Genomic DNA, 24,189 nt, shown 5'->3' with positions numbered 1-24,189 from the left:
TTTAGGAAGCACTGGTTAATATTTGCAAAATCAGTCCCAGGTCAGGACCCTAAATTCGGCAGGAACATTTGGGCTCTGCCCTTCAGCAACGGACCAGGAAGTGGCCTGTGTGGCTCCTAAGGCTAGCAGGGGTTGGTCTGTGTCCACCACACCTGGCACATTTGGTCTCCTTTCCAGAACTTGTGTGCTCAGTTAATCCAGCCACAGAGTTTTCTTCTAATCTTCCCTAGTGCGTGTGAGTAAAGAGCTTTCTCTGCCATTCTTATGCCCACAGTTTCCTCTCTTGGCTGCTGGGGCTGGTTTTGTACCAACACCTGCATTCCTTATGGTACAGAGCAAGTTTTGGTGACCCAGAACTGCAATACAGTGCTCAGTCCTGGTCAGGTCTGTCTCCCCATCCACCCTGATCCAGAAAACAGAAGCAGATGTACCTCCAGGAGGATAATCTCTGCGCCCTGTAAAGCAGAAGGGTGAGGTGAGTTCACAACACTACATTCTGTAAAGAATCAGCAGAGAGGAGTTTGAAGCTTCCCAACATGAAGAAGTGGTAACTGTGTAAGAAGCTGGAAGGGCTTTTTTTTTTTCAGCTTTAATTGAGTTTATTGGTACATTTTAGGGATACAGTACAGTTATTCATTGTTGTGGGCTTTTTTTTTTTCAGCTTTAATTGAGTTTATTGGTACATTTTAGGGATACAGTACAGTTACATTCATTGTTGGGATCTTGTACCTTTACATGACAAGTCTTGATTCTCATTTTTTCCCCTTACCCCTGCCCTCCCTTCACCCCCTGGAAGGGCTGTCTTGATTTGACCTTTTATTCACACATTTGCCTGCAGTGCTGAGGATTGGGTACAGGGACTCCAAGCTGTACCCCATCCTAATTTGCCATCACTTACCCTATGCGTGTGTGAAATCACACCCCACCCCACAAATACACTGTTATAAAGAGTAATTCTGAATAAAAAATGCTTTGTATACTAGAAATAATTTTTTTAAATTATTGCTCATTGCACTGGCACCAAATTCCTAACATAGCTGTCTATGTGGAGGCTGCAGTAGTCAGGGGTTTCATCTATTTTCTGAAATCACGAGATTCCTCATAATTTAGTTATTTAGTACATCAGTGGCATCTTCAGGCCTCCAGGGTGCTGGGTCAGGGAGGCCACTGCTTCCTCCAGCCTGGACGGTGAGGTAATGGGGTCGCTGAGCCCTGTATCCAGCTTGAGGAGGGTGAGGGGCACCAGTTCCAGCATGGTGCTTGAAGAAGGTACTCACCCATGGGAAGTTGCTCCCAGGCTTTGCTCTGGGCTTGGGCCCTGAGCCCTTCAGGGTCCTAGGCTCTTCCCAGAGTTTTGCTAGGCTCTCAGCAAGTGTCATGGGGGCCCCTCCTGGAGGTCTCCTTCTCTTGAGTCGAGTGACTTTTACACATGTGCTCAGCATGGCATCACTGCTCCATTTGCATAGAAATAATGCATGGGCAAAGGGCAGCTCCGTTGGCTGCTCTAGGCCCTGAGTGCCACTGCTCCAGCAGCTCCTGGCCACTCCATTGCTCTTGGGCAGTGAGTTACCTCCAGGGCACCCTGCCTCTCTGGGCTTTGTGCATTTGCCATGGGGCCTGCCAATTTCTACCAATTCCTGCCAGCTCTGTGAGGCAGTAACTGCTGGTGTTTATGGCTTGTGAACGTGACCTGCCCTTCCCTGCCCACACTACCTGGGCCAAGAACCCCAGGGACATTCTAGGGGCACCAGGGAAGCCTCTTGGGACTTGTGCTGCAGCCAGGTAGGGTGCCCAGCTGAGAAGCCCCTGCATGGACCTGAGGCCATGGGGGCTGCTGTCCTGAGCAGCATCAGAGTGGCTCCTGGGCTGTCTGAGAGTGTTCAGGCTGCCAGCAGAGGGGCAGGGCAGAGCCCAGTCCTCTGGGCAGACCCAGGTTCCAAGCCTGCCTCCGCCAAGGCTGACTCTCCAGGTACAGCTGAGGACACCCCAACCCTCATGGTGACACTCACAGAACTTGACTGGCAGCTGACTGGTTTCCTGGGAAACTGCAGGGCTGACATTGCTACTGCAACTCAGGAACCTCAATGGAGTTGGGGGTTTCACGGACATCAGCAGTGGCCCTGTCTCCACTGGTCCTCAGAGAGAAGCAGCAGCACCTAGAGCCAGTAAGCCAGCAGTCGTCAGCCCAACCTGGCCTTCAGGGCACCCAGAGCTAACTGGGGTGATGGAAGGACCCCAGGGGCATCCCCTCAGGCCCCCTCAAGGTGTCAGTGCATGAGGAAAGGGCATGACAGCTTTGATCTCTGGTTTCAGCCCTTCCTGCTGTGGGGGAAAGGGGAAGGACCCCTCCTTCTTTTTCTGTCTCAACCACCACCTACAGGGGTTTCAGGAGGTCTCCTACATACCCTGCAAAGCCCTGGCTCTAGGAGGTGGCAGGCCTGAGGTCCCAGCATCAGTGCAGTGATGTGAGGGACACTAAGGTGAACAAACCAACCCCTTGGTCAGCGGTCAGAAGATGCAACCTGTTGTCATCAATACCTGCTCTCCAGGCAGGGTTTGTCACCCCAGGTCTGTGGGCTCAGGGATACAAGGCCATCAGAGTAGGGCCTGAAGGGGAGTCCACACTGCCCACAGCCCACTGCCCAATGCACCCCAGCTTGTGGTGAGGATTGAGAGACCTGTCCACTGCCAGACCCACCATGCACTCAGAGCCTTCATAATCATCCTGTCACCTCAATTTTCCAACTAAAGGCCCAGACTACTCTAGGATGCCTGGCCCACTGTGAGAAAGTCCTGTCCCAGAGACACTTGGAGCAAATGCAGGTTGAGCCCAGCCAGCACTGCTAATCCTGGACCACGACAGGGGCAATGAAAACTTCCCATCTTCAAACCTGAGACTCCCAAAATAGGACAAAGAGTTCAAGGGGGCGTAACAAATTCCATGAAGGCATTGGAAACAGCCTCACTGCTGCCTGCTATCACCTGTCAGGTACCGGCTCTAAGGGGACCACTGCAATGGGATGAGGACAGGAGTCCCCACTCTGTGTTTCAGGGTCCCAGTGCCCAGCACAGCACTGCACAGGGGTCAGGGGAGACTTCTCACTGGCAGAACCAAGAATGTAGCTTCACTCCTTGGCTCTCCCTGTTACACACCCTGCCACACACTCTGTTGCTCAGCCAGCACAATCTCAGCCTCTTCATGGCCTGAGCACCCTTCCTGCTGCCCCAACCACCACAGCGCCAGGAGGCTCATCCCAGACCTTCTCATCGTGATGCAAGCCCGGGCAGCCTTGCATCCCTGGGCACAGGTGCAATGGACATGGGAACACAGGGAGGTTGGAGGGGACAGTCCCGCCCTTCTGCTCCCTCCAGGCTTCACCCTACCCCCACCCTGGCTGGCTCCAAGCATCCAGGGCCACCCTTCCTCCCCACCCCCGGCAAGGGTCCAGTTCCTGACCTGGAAGCACAGCTTGGTTCCCTCTGTGGTGACAAAGGTGCCTAATGCACAGGGCCCCACTAGCTACTCAGATGCACAGTGGCCTCTGCAGGGACAGCTCTTCCTCACAACCACACAGGGGACCTGGAGGGGTCCCAGTGGAGATGAGAACAAAGACACAGGATGTCAAGTTTCTGTACTGCTCAGCAGACACTAGGGAGCCTCATGATTGTAAAGAGGCCAGCCTAGGCAGTTCAGTAATTAAAGCTCAGGTGCCGGCCAAGGTCAGAGCCAGACTATCCCAGGAGGGCTGTCTTCATGCTCAGGTTGCTGTAACTCTTCTCAGTCAGCATCTGAGGACCAAAGGGCAGGGCTGCCCAGAGGGACGTGGGGCTTGGAGAGAAACTGGGCTGTGGGCTGGCCCTGCTGACCTGGGTGAGCTCCTATGGGTACTCCATCTGGGCTCACTCACGGTCCTAGGGAGAGTCACTGCTGCCGCTACCGCCTTCCCACAGTAAGCCTCATAACCAGTGCCATTACCACCCCATCAGCACCCAAAGTCTCCCTTGAGAGACAAAGACCACATGAAGGGTCAGAAGCTAGCCTGAGTTCAAGCAGACAGTGCTGGTGAGAAGACTAGGTGCCTAATGGGCCCCAAACGCCACCCTGAGGGGCCCTTGAGGCCAGCCTCCCTTCCCGAAACACTGCTCGTGCCTGGGCCACTGAGACCCGATGACCCTGAGCAGAGGAGTAGGAAGATCCAGACACTGCTCTCTAAGCCCTTCAGGTAAATGCCAGTGAGACAGGGGTGCTTGGAAACACTGCGGAAGCCATAGTTCTGTGACTTGGGGCACATTCACCTGTGAGCACAGTGTTTTGAGTTTGTGATTCGAATTGGGAAGTGATTCACCACCTTCCTCCAGGCTCTGCAGTCCAAGCTAGGAAGAGAAATCTGCCAAGGTCAGGAAGCCAGCCACCTGCACTGCAACTCACACCACTTAGAACATGACAGTGGCTCTGGCTGAGATGCATGGGAGGAGTTCCAGGGTAAGGACCCCCTCAAGAGCTGGCAGGGTCCTCTGTGCCCTGGAGGGAAACATCAATGTGTGCCCCAGAGACCAAGGCTTAGGTGGCGCCAGACTTCTTCACAGCCACACTGGAACCTATGACACATAAACTAGTGTCTTCCCAACTGCAGAAATAATCTCCCACCCCCATGCCACACCTGCTGTCTCACTCCTTGAAGGCTGCTGTAACACAGTGTCTTAGACTGAGAATTTATAGATGGCAGAAATGTATTTGCCACTCTCTGGGTGCTGGGAGCACAAGATGAAGGTACCTACAGATTCAAAGGTGACAGCCACCTCCTCCCTGGTCTATCCTGACAGGAGAGGTGAGTGAGCCCCACCAGCCACTTCATAAGGGCAGTGACCTCATTCATGAGGACAGGGACCCCAGGACCTATTGGCCCCAAAGGTCCCACCTCTTACTACCATTGCACTAGGAATACATTTCAATATACAAATTGGTAGACCAACACTCAGACCACAGGATGAACCAATCAGTAAAGCATAAAGGAAGACTAAAGAATTTTCAAATGTGCAAAATCTCAGCCACTCCCCTTCTCTTTCTCAAGAAGCTACTAGAGTTTGTGCTCCATCACAGAGATAAAAAGAATGAGGAGATGTAGAATTCAAGAACTGGAGAATCCAGCACCAGAGGAAACCCTAAGAAGAACCCAGGATGAGAGCAGGTCTTGACTTGGGGCGTGCACAGGAGAAGCTTCATCAAGAGGCAGAAACTGAAGGAGCATCTTAGCAAACAGCAGGAGAGGTCCAGAGCAAGCGCCAATTGTATCTAAAAAGTACAAATAAAAAGAAAGCAACCATGAATTCCAGAGAAAACAGAAAGCCACACTGGGGAAAAGCAATCACCGCATAGGACAAGGTTCAGTTGATGGTGTTGGTGACACAGCCACAAAATATAAACTCTGAGTAGTCAAACTTCCAGGTGGCTACGTGGACAGGAAAGAAGGAAGTGGCTGCATGTGCCTGTATATGGGTTCATGTGCCTGTTTGGGGGGCAAGGAAAACACGTGGACAAGAGCACCAGGATAGTAGCAAGCATGGGCCAACCCAGGCTCACCTGAGACTCTGTCCTCACACAGTGCTACTTCCTGGGGCCCACAGAAATAAGGTCAAGGGGGTCCTTTATCTCTTGTGCTGCCCTGAGGGGGAGGCTGCATGCTGGTCCATGGACTGAGACCTGTGACACCAGGAAGGTAGAAACCAAAGCTGTAGCCTCTCTGTCCAGGTACTCATTCCCTGGACAACCTGAACAGCAAGTTGTACAAGTGAGTCTTGCTCCCTTACCTCTCCCCTGCTTCCTCCTGGCCACAAGATCTGCCACGTCCCACATGAGTTGAAGCAGGGCGAGGTCTTGCCAGATCAACCCTGGTCTTGGGCTTCCCAGGTGTCAGAACCATGAGACAAAATAAACCTCTTCATAAACCACCAGTGCAGGGGAAGTTATAGCAACAGAACAAAGGAGTGAGTGAGATGATGCTTGCCTAGGTTGGGTCCTACAGAGTCACCCACCCCTGAGACACTGGCAGGGGCCTTGGGGTCTGACCTCACATTTAGCAGGTCTCTTGTGACCAAAATAGAGGTGACAACCCTGTGTGGCAGATGGCAACACACAGACAGCCTCTAGCCCACAGGAGGACCTTATATTCTTGGTCCTAGTTCTTGTCCCCTGGGGCTCAGAGAGAGAACATGATGCATCAGTTTAGATGCCCTGGGTTGCTGGCACCATGGGTCCAAGTTGTTCATCTCTGGGACCCCAGTAGAGAGCTGCCACCTGCTGGTCTACCTACCGCCAGCTTCCTTCCCCCATTGCAGTTGCTGCAAGGTCCAGGCCTCCAGTCCTAGTCTCCTCACATACCTCTTGCCCTGGCTTCACACCCTAAGGATCTTTGACTAGGACTGAGCCCATCACCCATCATGCATTGAAAGATCTCTAGGTCCTTTGTTCTATCTCTTTGATCAGCACCTCCTATTGCACACACAGCAGGGCTGTTTCCAGTTTATAACCAAGGAACAGCAAAGCTCTGGGCTTGGAAAGGACAGGTGGACATCACAGCCCTACAGCTGGGCAGGACTGAGCAGCTTTCACCAGTGCTCATGGTGGCAACTGGTCCCACTGTGCCACAGAAGCAGTCAACATCATCCAGGCATCACACAGGGGCTGGGAGTGCTTCCTGCTCCCTCAGATGCCACCATAGGGCACCTGCCCTTGCAGTGACCTACGGTAACCCCAGGGCAGTGTTTGGTGGCTCTGCCATCTCCACACGAGGCATCCTCTTAGACTGCTGTGGTTGGGAAGGTGGCAGGGAGCGTCATACAGGGTCTCACTGCCTCTATATGGCTCCCCATATCCAGCTTGTTTACCCAAGGGCCATGTAGTTCTCCCTGCACCCAAGAAGGAAAGGAGAAGGGATGGCAGGGAGCACTCATAACAGCTGCACACCATGTGTGACAGTCACTGAGTTACAAGATGCCTAAATATCCAGCACTTGCTACTTTATGAAGAGAAGGGTTCTATTGGGCCCTCGGTTCTGGAGGCTCAAGGACATGGCCCAGGCATCTGCTCAGCCTCTGGTGAAGACCTGGTGTTAAGTCACCTCGAAGGTTGGCATCACATAGGCAGACTGTGCATAGAGAGGCGAGCAGTGCAATGCCAGGGCTGCCCTGCTGTATAATATTGACCTTGAGGTACCTAATACCAGTGACCCAGCCTAGTCTCCTGAGAAGTACGTTGATCCCTTTTCTGAGTGGAGCCCCACACATGATCTCATTAGCTCTTAAAAGTTCCATCACCCTTTAACACCATTACATTGGGAATCGAATTCCAGCATGAGCTTCGGTGGCAACATAGACAAACCACATCCCCAGGGAGGAAAGGAGAGGCCAATCACCTCCAGAGCACTTTCAGGTCTGTTACACCACAGAAGACTAGTTTCCACAAATAAAGCCTTACAAAGATCCTCAAACTGAGTGCATCTCCACTGTGACTGGGAAGGGGGAGCCCTCTCATCCCTCTTTTCTCCCCTCTTCTAGCACCCATCTTCAGCCTTTTTCTCTAAGGCAGGGGCTTAATCCAGCTGCCCAGTCCAGGGCTACCTCACTGTCCACATTCAGGACAGACGAGCAAAGGTCAAGGACCCTAGCTGAGACAGCACCCAAGGACAAGAGCAGCCTGGAACCTCTTCAGATGCCACAGCTCTGAGCCTGACCTGCAGCATTTTTTAAATGACAGCAGAGCAGATGAGGTCAGCCCATTGCAGACTTCAAACAGCACCCTCTGCAATGCAGGCACCCAGCTCCGATGAAGTATTGGTACAGAGCAAGGAAAGAGAATATTGCACTACATCCGTATCTTGAGATCCCTTTGAAGTCCTCATTACTTCCTAAAAAAATTTAGAAACTCAACTGATCTTAGCAAATGTCAGATGGAAGTGTTTGATAACAAGGATCAGGATGTTAAGTAAAGAGAAAGGAATTAATCTCCATTCATTAAGATGATGCCAAAGTGACCTTTAAACTGCATCAAAGTCCTATCCTGCAGAAAGGACTCTTGTAGGGGTTCCTCCCACCAAGCTTTCCCCACTCGCCCCTTGCCCACTGCAGCCTCAGGGATGCCCCACCTCCCTTTGTGCCCTCGCCGGCCAAGGCCAGGGCCTCTGCATGTGTGCCGCTCAGCCACAAGCACCCTCCCACTGCTGGGCAGCTCTAGACCCTGTGGACTCCGCTGGGGAGATGTGCTGGTTGGCTACACAGCACTGGGACTGAGTACCTGGGAGGTTTACTGTAATCAGAGAGCAATCAGTCCTCCTCTGAACTGCCTAGAAAAGGGGAAGGCAAGGGCTAAAGGAAGAAAGATAACAGAGACTTGCATAATTTCATAGTACATGGGGGTCTGGGGGGTCAGTGCCTCAGAGTGGGCAAAGACAAAGACACTCCAAGCTGACCACTATGCACTGGGTACACACAATAGTAAGAGATAGTATTGGGTGACTTAGGGGGCAGCAGTATTCCTATACTGACGAGAACTTTAGGTTGATGAGGACGGTAAGGAGAGCATTCTTACAATAGTAGGTTGGACAAGATAGCAGGCTAATAATTTGTCCTTCCCGCAGGTGAAACTTTTCTCTTTTTTGCATTACTACTCTGTTCTCAAAGAAACAAGACATTTTCAGCTGATGTAATCTTGCTCTTGAGTGTCACTGCATCATGAGACCATTAAGGCTTCAACCTGTGACTAGAGATAAAACCTAGTTATGTTTCTGCATGCCATAGCTGTCTCTTGGGCAAGAAGACACTGGGCCATGGACAGCTATAGTCATACTTTAATTATGAAATGACTTCTCCCCCAAAATTATGTAGACTGGCTCTGGACAACTGTGTGGTCCCCAAGATCACTCCTATGATCTGCTATTCCCATTTGGGTCCCACCTTCTGTTTCCATCCCCTCCCAAAGTGACCATCACGGCATCAACTCACCAATGGATTAATCCCCCAGCAAACTTAAGTGCCCACTTGAAACTTTCCCCTTCCCAAAGCCCACATGTGATCTCCAGGGATCCTGGGGGCTATGTGAAATCTAAACCCTAGCATTGAGCCTCCTTCTGGCCTCAAGTCCCTGCTGGCCTCTGGACACCTCTGGGACCACAGCCCCTCCCTGACATGTGCAGAGGGAGGAAACCCAGCCTGCACCCCACACCTGTCCCTCTAGGACACACAGATGTGCATCACTGAAGATCCCACTTCCAGTTCAGTAAGATTCTAGGTCAAGTTTTGCAGGAATAGTGAAATGAGAAGGAGCCTTTCTGAGGCCTCTCCCCAGGGAAAGACCTGGTGTTACCAACATGGACCCCTGCTAGAGATGGACCAGTTCCCTGCCTCCACCAAGGCAATGCTTCAACCTCAGAAGCTGAGGGCAGCAGCTTCTGGGTCCTGCTGCATACTGCTGCACCATGGGAAAATCACCAGGAACTCAGAAGAGGCAGGGAAGAGAAGTATGAGAGCCCACGCTGCAATGTCCCTCCCCAGAATGTCATTTGGGATGGGAAGGCAGTGACTGTGACGCAAGACCTCAGTGAATGAGAGGTCATCTAGTTTCCAAGAAGTCCTTGGCAAGAGTCAGCATGGCTTGCTAACCCCCAGGGCACACCATTGTTCAGCGAGGAAACCAGCTGTCCCTTACTCACCCAGCTGTCCAACTCCTGCCTCTATGAAAAATGCAGAGTTGTTCAGCAGCCCCAGCTTCCTGAGGACCAGGACAGAAGTGCTTTCACTGTCCTCTGCTGTATCTCTACCACAGCTATCCTCCATGGACCTCACTTCCAAACCAAAGACAGAGTTAGCTGGGAATGGAACACTAAGCAAGGCACATCCAGGCAACAGGTGGCAGAGAGGGTTTCTGCTGGTGCCATATCCATTACCACGTGCCCATGATAACAGCCTCCAACCCTGTGGCCAGGTAGAACAGCACCCTCTTGACCCACAGTGTCAAATATGCTTTGGTTTCTGTTTGAGATGCCTGAATCCACTGTTGGCTGATCCAGTGACAGGGGACCTCAGAGGGGACTTTGCAGAAGAATGTAGAGTCTATCAGACTCAGAGGGTCAAAGGAGAACAGGAGCAGCCACCACTAACAGGGGCAGACACCACAGGCCCATCTTGTCATGCTGAGTGACGGCCCTTCCTGCAAGGGACAAGAGTGGGTGGCTCAAAATGATTTTATCTAGGGGCTGAAGAGCTGTCATTCCTCAGAAGGTGCACAGCTTAAAACTCATGACCTGAACCTGCAAAAGATTAAAACTAGATCCTTATCTGTCACCATGCACTAAATTAAAATCCAAGTGGATTAAAGATCTAAATATAAAAACAAAAACACTAAACTTGCTGGAAGATAAGTTAGGCAGAACTCTGGAAGACATTGGCATAGGAAAAGACTTTATGAACAAATCCTCAGTAGCACGGGAACTAGCAGAAAGAATCAACAACTGGGATCTCATCTTATTAAAAAGCTTCTGCACTGCAAAAGAAACCATCAACAGAACTAAGAGACAACCTACAATGTGGGAAAAACTTTTTACCTGCTGCTCCTCAGACAAAGGACTATTATCTAGAATATATAAAGAACTCAAAACAACCAGCGCCCCCCAGATATAAAGACTCAATTCTAAAATGGGCATATGAAATGAACAGACATTTCTCAGACAAAGAAATAAAATCAGCAAGTAAATATGTGAAAAAATGCTCCACATCACTGGTCATTCGAGAGATGCAGATGAAAACAACACTGAGATTCCACCTCACCCCACAAAGAATGGCTGCTATCAAGAAATCACACAACAAATGTTGGCGGGGTTGTGGGGCAAAAGGAACCCCTCATTGTTGGTGGGAGTGCAGACTGGTGCAACCCTATGGAAGTCAATATGGAGATACCTGAAAGAACTAGGATTACAGGTTCCATTTGACCCAGCCATCCCTATGCTGGGTATCTTTGCAAAAGAATTAAAAGAATCATACCACAGTGATATATGTGCACCCATGTTTATAGTGGCACAGTTTGTAATAGCTAAAACTTGGAAACAGCCCATCTGCCCATCAGTTGGAAACTGGATAAAGAAGATGTGGTTTTTCTATAAAATGGAATACTACTCAGCCATAAAGAATGAGAAAGTAGATTCATTCATAGGTAAATGGGTACATTTTGAGGATATACTCCTAAGTGAAATAAATAAGTCACACATATGCAAATACCGAATAGTTTCTCTGGTGTGAAAACTAAAATAGTACTCAAGATCCTAACAGGACAATTAGCAATGTGAAATAGGAAGAAAAGGGCCAAAGGTGTAGGGACAGTGAGAAGGATAGGGAAAGGGGAATAAAGGAAAAGGAAAAAAATATGAGAAAATGTAAAAATGAAATTAAAGTGTTTGTAGGTGGGGAGAGGAAGAGGGGGTGAAGGGAGGGTGGGGACAAGGGGTAAAATGAGAACCAAGACCTGGCATGTAAAGGTACAAGATCCCAGTAATGAATGTAACTGTACTGTCTACCTAGAATGTACCAATAAATTCAATTTAAAAAAAAAACAAACTCATGACCGGTTAGCTTCTGGGATTTTCAGCCACAGTTGAATACAGGTCACTGGAACCTCAGAAAATACAACTGTGGCTCATGGAGGGGTCCCACCATTCTTCATTCATGCCCCTCCATGACAGTGGGGTGGTCCCAGTCTGGGGCTGTGAGAATGAATCTGCTATGAACATTTACATGTAAGTCCTTTGTGGATGTGTTTTCATTTTTCTTAGCTAAATTATTTGGTCTTTGTATCCATGCTTGCTAGAGAAAAAGATTTAATGCAAGATATACAAATATCTAAGAATTTACAACATTGACTTACAATGGCCGCCTGCAAAGTCACGTTTGGAAAAAGGGCAAACAGACGGCAAAAGGTCTGTCTGTGCCCTAGAGATCTGAAGGACCCCGTGGAAGGCCTGGAGCTCACTGTAGGGTATCAGGAGACTGTATTGGGAGGCAGAAGGGTCTGTGATGGAAGGGTCAGTGCCAAAAGCTGAAGAGGAGACAACATCCAAGATGAAGGTGCAGATTGGAGCTCCTCCAAACAAACAGAAGTGAGCCTCCCTTCTCCGTTTCTTTTATTCCATTCAGGTGACAAGCCCCTATTGGTTACTGTCACACCCAGGGTGAGTCTTCTCTCTTCAGTAAATCTCAGCCACACCCAGAACTATCTAATCCAATTTAACTGAGTGTTTCTTACTCAAGTTGACACAACAGTTACCTACCATAGTCTTGGAATAGGTATGTGTTCACCTTACTTAGAAATCACTAAAGGTTTTCCAAGTGGATCCTCTCCATGCCTGCCATGACCCATCCCTTTCAATCCAACTGTTACAGTGGCCATGTAGGGTCATCCATTGGGATTTTAATCTGCATCCCTGATATCCAAGGAAAGTGGGCTCCTCTTCCTTCATACGCTGATTGACACTTCCTGTGGCCTTTGGAAGTGCTTCCAAAGGCCTCTAAAAGGTTTGGAACCTAAGTGCTAGTGCCCAAAGGTCACCATGGCAACTACTTTGGTCCCTGTCATCCACACTATCCTGGGCCTTGGGTCAGAAGCCTCAGGACCAGTAGACCCACAACCCTCAGCCTTGATGCCAAGGGCTTATTAAAGAGAAAATCCCCAGCGCAGAGAGATTCTCATGGTGGGAAAGGAGGCATTCAGGACCCAGAGGGCGAGATGGAAAAGCTGCAAGTTTGGGCAGCCACTCACCCTGGACAGTAGGGGGAAGGTGAGAACAGGCTCAGGTGACCTCAGCACCTCTGCTCCTACAGTTGTTGTTCTAGACTTCTGTGGCTTTGACTTCACTGGAGTAGAGAAAACACCAGAATGCTCAGAGTGCTGGCCAGGGCCGGGATTGAGGGCTGAGGGCGTGGGGGCCCGGTGTCCTGGGGCTCACAGCATCTCCCTGCCAGACTGGGCATGACAGTAGACAGGAGACTGTGCCCAGAGCACAATGGGTTCTGTCCAGGCTCTCCCTGAAGCCTAGTGAGTCTGCACCAGAGTCAGGTTTTCCTCAGGAGAAAGTGACCCCTGGGTGGGGTCCACACGGTGCTAGGGCCACCCCACAGCGTGGCGTCTGGCTCCTGGCATGGAGCCCTCTGATAACTCCCAGGGTGAGAGCCTAGCAGTCGCTGCCCAGGCAGGTATTGGGCGTCGTGACTCTAGGAGGTGACAACATAGAGATAAAGGTGCTTTGTCCTAGGGATGTGAATCTTGGAAGCAGGGGCCGAGCTCAGAGCCAAGGTGCTGAGGTCAGCCACTCATTGTCCCAGGGGCAGTGGTCACTGGGCCCAGGTTACTAGGGCACAGGCAGGAAGGGGTGGACCCCTGATGCGCAGGAAGGATCCAGATGCTGAGCAGCAGATGACGCTGAGCTCGCTTGGCACTAGAGCACACACCAGTGACAGCATCCAGAGGCCAGCCAGGCTCAGGGAAATGGTGTCTTCCGCCCTGGAGAGCAGGTGTCTCTAGAAGCACATGCTGGGGAGAAGTAAGAGCAACAACCCATAGTGAAAGCTACCAACTGTGCCTCGAGAGAGACTTGGGTATCTCAGAGTAATGCAGAACTCGAGGGGAGCAGTGGACACGAAGGGCATAGGCAGGCCGGCAGAGGCCACAGGGAGTCAGTGCACAGCCAGCCTTGTCCACGTGTGTGAACCTACACATGCACAGTGCTCCCAGGAGTCATGCTCGTGTGAGCAAACATGCATGTGCAAGTGTCCACATGAGCAGTGCAAGCTGTGGGTTTTCGAGGGTGCCTCTTGTTCTCCCCGCTGCAGCCCCAGGGTTCTGCCAGGGTACCATCTCCAGTGCCAACTAGCTCCCGGGGCAGCTGGAGGACACAAGTGTCCTGTTGTATTTTTACTTTGAGAGAAGCTGTGCCAACCGTATTTGTCTGGCTCAAAAATTCTTTCCCAGGACGGGGGATGTTGCTCAGCCAGAGAAACCTGTCCTGGCACACATGTGGCCCTGGGTTCCACCAGCTCCGAGAAAACAAATCTCCCAGCTCACTGTTTCAGAGGTGTGGACACTTTCTCAGACACATCTCCAGGGCAAGAGCCTGGTCTTGATCCCAACTGCCTCTCATGTACCTGATGTAAAATGACACCTAAGTCACACAGAATGCTGAGGCCTGAAATACACACCCTATCTGAGTCACAGCAGCTGGTCTCCACAGCGCACAGAATCTGCAGCTGTGGTCACCCAAGCTCTGTGAGGAGAAGCGGGGGTTGGGCATGGAGTCCTGGCCAGGAGCTGCATCCTGAGACAGTGGGGCAGGGACCTTGGGACCTAGACCCAGTGCCTGCACCACAGGCAAGACCAGAAAGGAGAAGCACAGGCCCACTCTTCCAGGTGCCTACAAGGGCCCAGTCTGGCTGACACCACTATTGCCATCTTAAAATCCTGAAAACTGAGGGAAAAGGGGTGACCATGGCCTGCACCATGACTTTGTACACTTACACAGAGGTGGTTTTGTCTTTAATCTCTATGCACATATAAATATGTGTACACCCACTATATATGTGTGTACACACCCATGTGAGCACATACACCTGTGTACACATACTCATAAGCATGTAGGCATACTCAGCATATACATGTGCATGGATTACAAGCACATGTGTGCTCACAAACATAGGGTATGGATAAGTATATGAGTGTACACACATACACACACGTAATTGTGAGAGACAATGAAGATGAGGTGACACTCCGTGGAGGTCTTGGCCCCCAGAGATGCAGTCGGTGGATCATAAGTCTGGATGCAGACTCCAGGGCCCAGCCCAGGACATAGCCACAAGTGACTGCGCAGCTCCATGCACCTTTCCGTGCCAGGTGTTGCTGGAGGAAGCCATATGGTGGTCACCTCCATGACATCATAAGCTGACAGCATCATAAGCAGGTGCAAACACCCTGGAAGTGTGACAGCCACATCAGGGGCCAGCAGTGGAGAGAGGCCCTGAGTTCTCTAGAGTGCAGGCTGCTAAGGACCACACACATTTCAGCAGAGGAATGGAAGATGCTTGGATACTTGGGCCTGACACAGGAAGGGCAGGATGACGAGGCTCACACGTACATGGGATGTGGCCCTGGGTATTTCCAGAGGTGCCACCCACCTGGGCTAGAACTGAGATGGCCCAGGCGGCAGCTCTGGAAACAACCAGGAGGTTTAAGCAGAGATGCAGGCAGCCCAAGGGCTTGGTGGCTGGGGCGAGGGTCCCCACTGTCAGCATCATCCTCTGGAGAAGTGCAGCCTCTCCAGGGTCTGGTGCACTGGTTTGCATGGGGTTCTTTGTTTTTCCTTAAGCAAAGTTTACCAGAAAATCCTGCAGAACCATGGCAGAGTCTGGGGACACGGAGGCAGTGTGACCAACACTGCTGCTCTGGGACTGACTGACCAGAGGGATTAATGGAAATGGGTCAACCTCTTCTCATCCTTCCTGTTTCTCAGATGCCTCCCGCCGCCACTTCTGACTTCAACGCAGTCTCCCTAGGACCCTCCCCAGGACCACTGCCTTATCTTCCTCTGCAACAGCTTCATTCAAAGCCATCACTACAGAGTCCCCGTGAATCCTAGCACTTTCTACCAGAAACCCTAAAACCATGAGATTCAAACTCCATGCTTCTCCTCTGAAACGTCCAGACCTCTAACCTCATCTCTGGGTAAGTGTGAGATTTTGTTGACATCTGCACAAACCTTTGCTTGGCAGAAAATTACTAATTTCTGAAGAAACACCAGCCCCCAGAAGAATCCTTCCCCACCAACAGCCAGACGGTCCCCCTGGGCCAAGAACGTGCACTGGTTCCCGTTCAGGTGCCCCCTTCTCTCTGGAGCCAGGCAGAAGCACAATGGGAAGTTGTAGGCCCTTGTTTCAGGTGATGAAGGCCCAGTGTGAAGCCTTCTGGGGGCTCCATGATGGGGCTCAAGAACAGTAAAGCTCATCACATACCTGGAGTCCTCTGCCTAAGAAATAACCAAGGCATCACAGAGCTGAAGCTGTGTCGCAGAGCTGCCCTCCCTCCCAAGTCCCATCTGCCAACAAGGTGGTGGTAGTGGACAGACAGTCACACAAGTTGTGGCCTCACCATCCCTTCACAAATCCTCCAGGGCTTTCATTAAAAGCATTAACTACTAGCCAGTTGTGGACACACACACCTGTAATCCCAGCACACAGAAGGCTGAGGCAGGAGGGTCGCCATGAGTTCAAGATCAGTCTGAGCTACACAGTGAGTTCAAGACCAGTCTGGATTACAGATTGAGACCCTCTCTCTAAACTAATTAATTAATCAGTTAATTTTCTAAAAAGTATTCATTACACCCACTCTGGTAAATAGCACTTTCTCCTGAATCCATGCTGTTTTAAAACCTGTGGGTCCCACTTCACATTTTTGCTATATTTTTCAGATTCTTCGAACATGGATTCAACTATAAGACCTATGATCCACGAAGAACAACCAAATATATGAATAAAGACAAATAAATCAGATTCCAGCTGTCATTTGCCTTTGCCTCTCCAATGCCAGCTGGGTTCCATTTTTCTTATCTTCATTCCTCTGCTAAATAAGCCTTTCCAAGCCTGTTCCAGAGAGGTAAATAATAATGAATAATTCAGCCTCCCGTCTCATTTGTCCTCTCCTCCTGGAACCAGAGTCCTTTGCTTTTTCCCACTGATCCCTGGCTGAATAACAGTACCACCAGACATGCAACTTCCTGAGCTTCGGCCTGGGAGTGGCCTACTGCACACGACCCTCCAGCCTCCGCTGCAGGGTGCTCTGTGCCTATGAGCCACTCTGTGCCCGCTTTCTTTGCAGACACTTGAGGAAAACTTGGGCTGATGAGCCTGCAGAGAGAGGCTTGCGAGAGGTTCTCTATGGTTAATCACCAAGGCTGCAGAATCTGGGGTGGGTGCGTCTGGCCAGGGAGACCTGGAAACCTGGGTGGCCCCACCGGGCTGCCCCCCACCATGGCTCTAGTGATGGACCTGTGCTTCCTCCCAGCTCAACGGGGCTGCAGGCCTCAGTTCTTGGAGTGTGGAAAAGATCCTGACCACTGCTCTTTTCTGGAACTGAAGCTGCAGCTCTCCACCCTCAGTGTTTCAAAGCATCCCCGATTGCTCCTTGTGGTCATCCTCCACGAGCTACCCACGGGTTTGCACCAAGCATCTCCAGTGACTGTGCAGGCTGTGGTTCACGGGCACCCTTCCCGCTTCCTGAGCTCACCATAGCCCTGAAAACAGCTCTGTTTCTCCAGGCTCCTTGTCATCCATTCTGCCTCCTCCAGGAGTACAATGAGTTCCAACATTTAACAGACACAAAGAGCCCGGGAGGGGCAAACAGCTCACCCACTGGCTGATGTGAGTGACTCAAAGGTCCTAGAATAATTCGTGCTCTGAGTACAGGGCTGCATACAGTAAGAGCTCCTCTTAAGCCAGGCCATCACAAGTTGGGGTCCTGGACCTATTACTGTACCAAAGGACTGAAACAAAGCCAGCCAGGCCAGCCATTCCCATGGCGTTACCTTCCACGTGCAATCACAGGCTCCTGCACTTGACATCCTGCACCAAGCCCCACACCGCTCCCCACATTGCACTCACGCTCTCCAGTTAGCTCTGTCTGCGGAAGCTCCCCCCGCACACACACCTCCTGCAAACTTGCAGGTTTATATAACCCCAAGTTCCTCATTCTGAGCAGCTGTACCCAAGAGAGCCCACACACTGCCTCGGATTCATCTCACATTGTTCACAGAGCCCCACGTCCACTTTCCCTGATGAAGCTAGGTTTGTGCAGGACAGAGCTGCACAAGTACGAAACTATCTCAGCCAAAGGATGGAAACAGGGTAGACTTACAGTTCTCGCTCTCCTAAGGGACCTGGCTTCACAGGGTGGAGATGGCAGCTGTCAGTGCCCAGCCAGGGCATGGGTCCTCTTTCTGGTAAGGTTTCTGTCCCCTACCCTGAGCAGAAGCACGGGCTGTCTTTAGTTTCATTTAGAATTCAAGCCAACGTTCTGGCTTACAATCCAATTATCAGAGTGTAGGAAGGTTTCTAAGGGGTATCCGGGGGCCCTGTTCCTGCCCTTGTTTCCCTTCCAGCCCAGATTCCAACACAAACACTGGGTCCCTCTAAATTCTAAATGACAAACGTGTGATTCAGTGCTGGATATATCAACCTTATACAACTTCTAGTCCTCTGTGACAAGGACAGCTGGCTTACAAGACAGTCAGCCAACTTCTTGAGCTGGGTCATGGCTAGCTCTCCTCCCCAAGGCATCCCTGTGACTCCCAGAGGATGGGACTCTTCACTGCCCTGAGCCCTCCAGGGTTCTGCTGCTGGAAACAGGGAGAGAAGGGGACATTTTCCACCCACAACAAAATGCTGTCTCGAGGACAGAGCTCAGGGGCCTCCATGATTTCCAACAGTCAGTGGGTGCCAGCTAACCTGCACTGACTGCCCAGGGGACAAGAACCAGCACCCAGAGCCTGTCCTCCCACCACCCCTCACGCAGGCCCCTCTTCGTGCTCTTCCAGCATCACCTCCAAACCATGCCTGGGATGGAGTTCCACACGCCAGACATTTGTTCAAAATGCCAGCCAAGCAGCATTCTAAGGCGGCCTCCAGAGATGGCGAACAGCACCAAGCAGTGTGAGCTCTGCCCTTTGGGAAGGCAAAGAGGCAAACTCAAAAGGCTGGCAAAGCCTCCTCCGAAAGAAAGAATGAACAGAAAGTCCCATGTCATTCTACCCAGCTGCTCCCCTTCTAGGAATCTTCCCAAAAGAGTTAAAGTCATCATACCACAGTAATCCATGCACACCCATGTTTATAGTGGCACAGTTTGTAATAGCTAAATCTTGGAAACAGCCCAAATGCCTATCAACAGATAAATGAAGAAAATGGGTTTATATCCAACAGAGTACTACTACGCCATAAAGAAGGATAAACTTGAGTCATTTTTATGTAAATGGTGCAGCTCAAGACCATAATCATCTTCTCATTCATAAAAAAAGAGACATTAGAGTCATAGGAAAATGGATGCATATTGAGGCCATACTCTTAAGTGAAATTAATAGGTCACACATGTGTAAATACTGAATAGTTTCTCTGGTGTGGAAAACTATAATTGTAAATAAGATCCTAATGGTATAATTGACAATATGTAATAGGAATAAAAGGGCTAAAGGTGCAGGGGAAGTGGGAAGGGTAGGGGAAAGGAAATAAGGAAAAAGAAAAAAATGTGAGAAAATGAAAAAAATGGAAATAAAGTCTTGGTAATGGGGAAGGGAGGAGGAGATGAAGGGAGGGCAGGGGTATGGGGAAAAAATGAAAACCAAGACGTGTCATGTAAAGGTACAAGAGCCCAATGATGAATATAACTGTATTGTATACCTAAAATGTACCAATAAACTCAATGAGAAAAAAGACCATAATCTTAAGTAAAATAAACCCCATATACAAGTGTAAATACCGCATCATTTCTCTTGTGTGAGAAGCCCAATGAGTAAGGAACAAAATAGAGGACAGATATTGGAAAGTAGTAAGAATCTGTTCAAACGGGAAGAACAAGGGAGGGGGAGGAAGGGGAAAAGGATTTAAAGAGAGAGAGAATTGAAGAGGAAAAATGGAAACAGAGCTTTTGTAAATAGGGAGAAGAAGGATTGAAGAGACGGGAGAAGGAAAATAATTGATGTTATGTACAGCTACTACAAATTCCCCATGACGAATGTGGCATTATGTATGGCAAACACGTACTAATAAAATGTTTTTCAAAGATAAAGACATAATTTTTTTTTAAGACAAAAAATATATATATATCCTTGGACGTCTAGGTTCTAAAGACAGGTCCTAAAAGGAAGGTGTGGCTCTTTGCAAAGGCAAGAGCACCCTCGTGTGGCCGATGCTCTGAACAGCAACTCAGAATGGACCAGTAGTCCCAAGGCAAACAACTTCAAAATGGGAAACCAGGGCCCAGCAATCAAGTCAAGCCGGCACTGCCACAGGTGCAAAATAATGCTTCCTTTTATCAAATAAGCCGGGAGCACCTGTGCCTAAGAGTTACTCTTTCTGGTTCAGAGCAGCGGTCCTCAGAGTGTAGTCCTAGACCTGGCCAGGCAGCTGTGCTGTGCGACCCCTCAGCGATGTGCACAGGGCCCAGCACCATGATCCAGAGATGGAGACTTGAGGAACCTCAGCCTGCCAGAGACCCCGCAGGGGTGTTAGCTGGGGAGACAGTCGGGATCCTTGCTCAGGCTGGGTGCCCAGTGCAGCCCCCGGGTGGTCATTGGAGAGATTCCCATGGGAAGGAGGAGCACCGTTGGAGGTGAGGACTTGAGACAGTCAGGGAGGAGCTGGCACTGGCACTTGGCAGCTGGGCTCAGAGGTGCTGCCTGGGGGCAAAGCTGTGTTTAGAACAAAGGTGCCTGCCAGGTGAGCCTACAACCAGAGCAGAGCAGTTCTCAGACTCCTGCCTGCAGGATCCTGCGCAGAACCCACTGATACAAATGCGGTACCGGTGGGCCCTGGCTGCAGAGGGCAGGGTCACATACATGCCCACATGAGGACACATATGCCTGTTCGCACGTATGTAGACCCATGTACACGCATGCACTCACACCCACCACTTGGTCACATGAACATGCATGCTCTCATACCAGTACACACACAGCTCATGCATGCATCCACATGCACACATGTGCGTATGCACATAACACTTACACTCAGGCTTACACATACCACATGCTCACACAAACATCCCCACATATGGGGATGTGTGTGCCCTCACACACATGCATGTACACTCATGCGCATGTACACACATGGAGCATGGCTGCTTTGATTCCCAGTAGTTTTTTTTTCCTTATTGTGGTAGATTATATTTATCAAAAGTGGTGACAAAAACCTTTCCAGTCTCACATGCTCCTCCAAACCTTCATCCTCATTGAGGCCATGTTGGGCCATGCACATGTGTGATGGCCTTGTGTTCCACTGTGTGGGCACATGTGTGAGTGTGGATGGTATGCATGTGTTCATGTGTGTGATAGCATGAGTATTCCCCATGTGGGCATGCATGCATGTGCATGAGTGAGTGGTCTATGTGCACGACTGCGCATGTACTGGGATCCGGTCAGTTCCATCAGTCCATCCACCCCAGCCCCTGAAGTACCTATTGCCCAGTTCTTGCTCCCACACCCCTCTAGCAGCCTTGCCAATGCCTGCTGCTGGCTCTACAAGCACCCACAGTCTTCCCATAAACACCTTTCAGCTTAAATCGGTCAGAATTGTTTCCCGTTACTTGAGAATATTGATAAATATCCACATTCCGTTCTGACGCCAAACAAAGGCTCTGCAGTTGTGCCTGACCCTCCCACAACTTCAGGGCTGACGGCTGAGCTGGTAAGAGACCACCTGAGCCCCATCAACAGCGATCCCAAGACCCTCTGACAAGGGTGCTGTCCCAGGCTGGACAAACACTCCACAGTGCCTCGTCCCAGCACCAACACCTGACCTCGATGGCGGTACCCAAACCTGACTTCCCAGGGGCAGTGAGCCAGGAGACAAGGCAGAGCTCAGACTTCACAACATGTCAGGCCCCTGGGTGCGCTTCATCCATGGCCCCTGGGGGTCTTCCCAAAAGTCGAGCCCTCAAGTGAGCTCAGAGGAATGCAGCCCGGGCTCACCCTGGCCCACAGTTGCTCACCTGGTCCTACTAAGGCAGAGACAGAGCACAAGGCAGGTTCGGCACCTGTACACCAGAGACACAATTGCTCAGCCAGTGTCGCAGACTGACTGGCTCCCAGTCACGCAGCTGCAAATAAATGCATTTCGGTCCTACCCTGGAGAACTACACTGCTTCGGGGAGAGGCTCTGCTCAGTGTTTACACACTTAAAGATCCTTAAATCAGGCATCTTTGGAGCTGCCAGGGACTTGGGGGGAACATGTGACCAGATGCGCCTCCTTCCCGATGTCCTTGCCTCAAACTGCACCAGTGGGCCACAGCTGTTTAAGCCAGGCTCATCTTCAGAAGGTGCCCTGTGATTTGATGACAAATCCTACCAATTTGTCAGTTCACCAAGTTTAAAAGCCAGTTGTTGGAGGGATTGCTGCCAAATGAGGAGGCTGCTTTCAACGCAAAATGTCAAGCACAATTCTGCCTAACTTCTCCCTATGCTCCTGGGCTCAGCCCTTCCTGTGAGCTGCTTCCTCCATCCTCATCAGCCCTAGGAAACAGATACTAGCACCGCCCTCTCTACAGAGGAAGCAAAAGTTAAACCCACTTGCCAAATACCTTGCTAATGCTCCAGCCACACTAGTCTCTCTTGAGACTGCAAACTCCAAGGTGAGGGCTTACTTGATTCCCAAGAGTTATCAAGGGCTTGACCTCTTCTCACCTTTCCCAACTGCCTCATGGGGTGGGGGGCTCCAGGTGGCAAGTAGAATGCACCAGCAAAATCCACACATCCCCGGTCCAGAAGAGAGGGGAAAAAAGGCTCCTTTTCTGGAATCCCCTAGCAAGCACCTTCTCCAGGCTCAGTGGTCCTAACTGGGCTTCCCACCATCCCCAGTAGGGCTCAGGGACCACCTTGCCAGTGGTGAGTCCCTTAGAGCCACGGGTATCTCACCCCTTCCTGTAATGCCCTCCCACGTGCTGAAGCTGTGTACAAGGTCACCCACCATTGCTGCTAAACTCATTAGTAGAGAGGGGCAGAGAGCCCTGGTAAGGACCAGTCCAGGCAGAGCACACACAACTTTTCCCAAGAATCTTTCTTGCTTGGGATCCTTTTTCTGCTGTTTTAATCGGTGCCCTAGCAAAACAGTGGCCAAGCACAGGAGGGGTGATGACAGGTGGCCCTTCAGAATGCATGTCACCCACCACTACGTAAGCAAGAACGAACTCAGCTACTCGCCAAGTTGGGCTCGTCCATGTTCTATGGACTGTCCGGGCCCCAGTTCAGAGGCAGCTGTTGCTTTCAAGTCCTGCCAGGAAATTCACCCTATTGCAGAATTCCAAGAGACAGGAGAGATCAATGGGAATCAGGAGGATTTAGGGTGAACACCAGTTTAACAGACTATTGTCCAAAGGAAGAGCATTTACTCAAAAAAAAAATCAGATTTTATACATTTGTTGGGGGGGTGGCTATAGTCTTTCTGATGACAGAGCAAGTGAGTTTACCAAAATAGGACAAAAGCAGTTTAGTAATTTAGCCTTGTAAGAAGTCAGTGTCTTACAAATTGCGTGAGGACACAGTGTCATTTGTTTATAGACCATAGTTGTCAATTATAAATTTACCTTTTGGGAGCATATAGCTCCTCAGGGGTTATAAAACGGAATATGGTTATTTAGTTTATCAGTACGGAGGTGCAGGGTCAACCTTAAAGGAAGGCAGATTCCTGAGTAACCAGGATGTTACAGGACACTGTTATAGCAAGCTTTTAAGTCCTGCTTCAACCTCTCTCCAAATCCAAGACTCGGAACTCAAAGGAAGCAGAAACCAGGGTTGCTTCCAAGAGAGTGGCTGCTTGGGAGGGCTCCTCCTGCTGGAATGAGAAGAGCACAGGCCTCTATGATCAAGCAGCTTTTACCGCTACTATTGGGCTGGCACATCTCAGATGCTGGAGACAAAACCCTAAAGGTACCTGCCCTCCTAGCCCTGCACTGGCGGGCCTACCGGAGTAGAGGTCACAAGTCCTGGGCACTGGGTAAAGTTCTCCCAACCTGCACTTCTAGGCTCGAAAAGCCTCTGTGATTACAGGCTGGCCGTTTGTCTCTCTACTTCTTCATCCATAAAATCAGGAATCGCTATCCGCGCCAGAGTTCTCAGGAATGAAGAGGGGATGGGACGCAGGAGGGAAAGGGGAGCAGCTCTACACCAGCCTGCCCGCCTGCAAGCAGGTCAGTTTCATGTCCACTCCTGGGATGCTGTACCGTGAACTCCCAGCACTGTCCAGGATGATTATACATACAGTAAATGCTTTCTGGTGACTACTGCTGCCAAGACGCCCAGCCCCGCCTCTAGTTCCGTGTCTTAACACAGGCTGTCGCCTCCCTGCCAGTAGGTAGCCTATAATGAACAGCCCCTCCCCCTGGCCCCCAAAACGTCCCATTA

This window comes from Fukomys damarensis, unplaced genomic scaffold (assembly GCF_012274545.1).
Source record: "Fukomys damarensis isolate Sample0158 unplaced genomic scaffold, DMR_v1.0_HiC HiC_scaffold_7, whole genome shotgun sequence".
Lineage (NCBI taxonomy): Eukaryota > Metazoa > Chordata > Mammalia > Rodentia > Bathyergidae > Fukomys > Fukomys damarensis.
This window is presented reverse-complemented; position numbering follows the sequence as displayed.